Raw genomic sequence first — 2,500 nt, 5'->3', positions numbered from 1 at the left:
AAAGTTGTTTACAATTAGGGTTTAAGATTTTGGGTTTTATGTCCCTTCAATTACTGGGTATAGAAAAGCTTTGTAAACAGGGAGGTTTAGAAGTAATCATGCTTCGTGTGTGGGGGTGGAACAGAGAGGTACTAAAATGTTTGTTTTCTTGTGTTATTACATACAGAGATAAGCTAGATGAGGGAGCATTTGTGTTTAAACAGAAATCTGTTTTCCTGAAAGCTCAGCCCTTAAATGAGAAAAAATGGCTATTTCATATGGCACTGGTTAAACAAAAAATTATTTTAAAGCACATTTAAAGGGATAATAAAGTTAAAATTAAACATGCATGATTCAGATAGAGCATGTTATCAAATTGACTTTGTTATTTTGGTATCCTTGGTTGAAAAGAATATGTACATATCCTACACTATTGCCAGCTATCAGCTGATTGGTGGCAACACACATTTCTCTCTTGTCATTGGCTCACCAGATGTGCTCAGCTAGCTCCCAGTAGTAAATTGCTTCTCTGGAACTGACTTTACCTATGGGCACAGTTATATACAAGCAATAATGTACAGCACTGTACTTACATGACTTGTTTCTCGATAAGCATGTTGTGAATGTGAGACATACAGCTGGTGAGATAAATCCAGGAGACCCACAAAAATACAATATTAAGGGGACGCTCCTGACCAGCCTACTCTCCGAGATACAGTTTGTCATCCCTACTGCTATACAAAATACACATTTAATTAAACCGAAATCTCTATATTGCACTTCACATGCAGATATGAAGGAACTGCTCATTAACAAGATACTGCAAGTGTGACCACTATGTACAACTTAACGTTGTTGTCTTTTCTCTCTTACAGAACATAGTGTAAGAGGCATTTTCCCTCAGAGAGGAGGATATATAATCTACACTAGATACCATATAATGATCCTCATAAACACCAAAATCTGTTCTTGTATTGATTCTTAAAGCATATTCATAACCTACCCCTTATATACCTGTAGGTCCCCCCACTTGTAGTGAGATTGTAAATGATTTGGAGCACAGTTTCTATATACACGGTGTCTGTCTGATAATATATACATGTACCTGTGTATGTGCATAGTTCCATGTAACTAGACAATGCTACTATAGAAGGCAGATAAATACATAAAACTGCAGGGGAGCACTATAATATTGTACCACACTTGGGTATAGAGGTCTTGTATACACAGTGTCTGTCTGATATATATACATGTACCTGTGTATATGCACAGTGCCAAGTAACTAGACAATGCTACTATACAAGGCAGATAAATACATAAAACTGCAGGGGAGCACCATATAATATTGTACCACACTTGGGTATAGAGGTCTTGTATACACGGTGTCTGTCTGATAATATATACATGTACCTGTGTATATGCACAGTGCCAAGTAACTAGACAATGCTACTATACAAGGCAGATAAATACATAAAACTGCAGGGGAGCACTATATAATATTGTACCACATTTGGGTATAGAGGTCTTGTATACACAGTGTCTGTCTGATAATATATACATGTACCTGTGTATATGCACAGTGCCATGTAACTAGACAATGCTACTATACAAGGCAGATAAATACATAAAACTGCAGGGGAGCACTATATAATATTGTACCACACTTGGGTATAGAGGTCTTGTATACACAGTGTCTGTCTGATAATATATACGTGTACCTGTGTATATGCACAGTGCCATGTAACTAGACAATGCTACTATACAAGGCAGATAAATACATAAAACTGCAGGGGAGCACTATATAATATTGTACCACACTTGGGTATAGAGGTCTTGTATACACAGTGTCTGTCTGATAATATATACGTGTACCTGTGTATATGCACAGTGGCAAGTAACTAGACAATGCTACTATACAAGGCAGATAAATACATATAAACTGCAGGGGAGCACCATATAATATTGTACCACACTTGGGTATAGAGGTCTTGTATACACAGTGTCTGTCTGATAATATATATATATGTACCTGTGTATATGCACAGTGCCAAGTAACTAGACAATGCTACTATACAAGGCAGATAAATACATAAAACTGCAGGGGAGCATCATACAATATTGTACCACACTTGGGTATAGAGGTCTTGTATACACAGTGTCTGTCTGATAATATATACGTGTACCTGTGTATATGCACAGTGCCAAGTAACTAGACAATGCTACTATACAAGGCAGATAAATACATAAAACTGCAGGGGAGCACTATAATATTGTACCACACTTGGGTATAGAGGTCTTGTATACACAGTGTCTGTCTGATAATATATACATGTACCTGTGTATATGCACAGTGCCAAGTAACTAGACAATGCTACTATACAAGGTAGGTAAATACATAAAACTGCAGGGGAGCACTATATAATATTGTATCATGCTTGGGTATAGAGGTCTTGTATACACAGTGTCTGTCTGATATATATATACATGTACCTGTGTATATGCACAGTGCCAAGTAACTAGA

General features: G+C 37.0%; 1 protein-coding gene across 3 annotated transcripts in view; it reads right to left on the bottom strand.

Annotated features, from left to right (window-relative positions):
* Positions 1 to 2,500, bottom strand: part of DAB2IP (DAB2 interacting protein) — a 921,554-nt gene that overhangs the window by 704,356 nt on the left and 214,698 nt on the right. The gene's annotated exons all lie outside the window — the stretch shown is intronic.

The sequence above is a fragment of the Bombina bombina genome, chromosome 12 (genome assembly GCF_027579735.1).
Source record: "Bombina bombina isolate aBomBom1 chromosome 12, aBomBom1.pri, whole genome shotgun sequence".
Lineage (NCBI taxonomy): Eukaryota > Metazoa > Chordata > Amphibia > Anura > Bombinatoridae > Bombina > Bombina bombina.
Note: the sequence above shows the minus strand (reverse complement) of the source record. Positions and strands in the feature narration are given on the sequence as shown.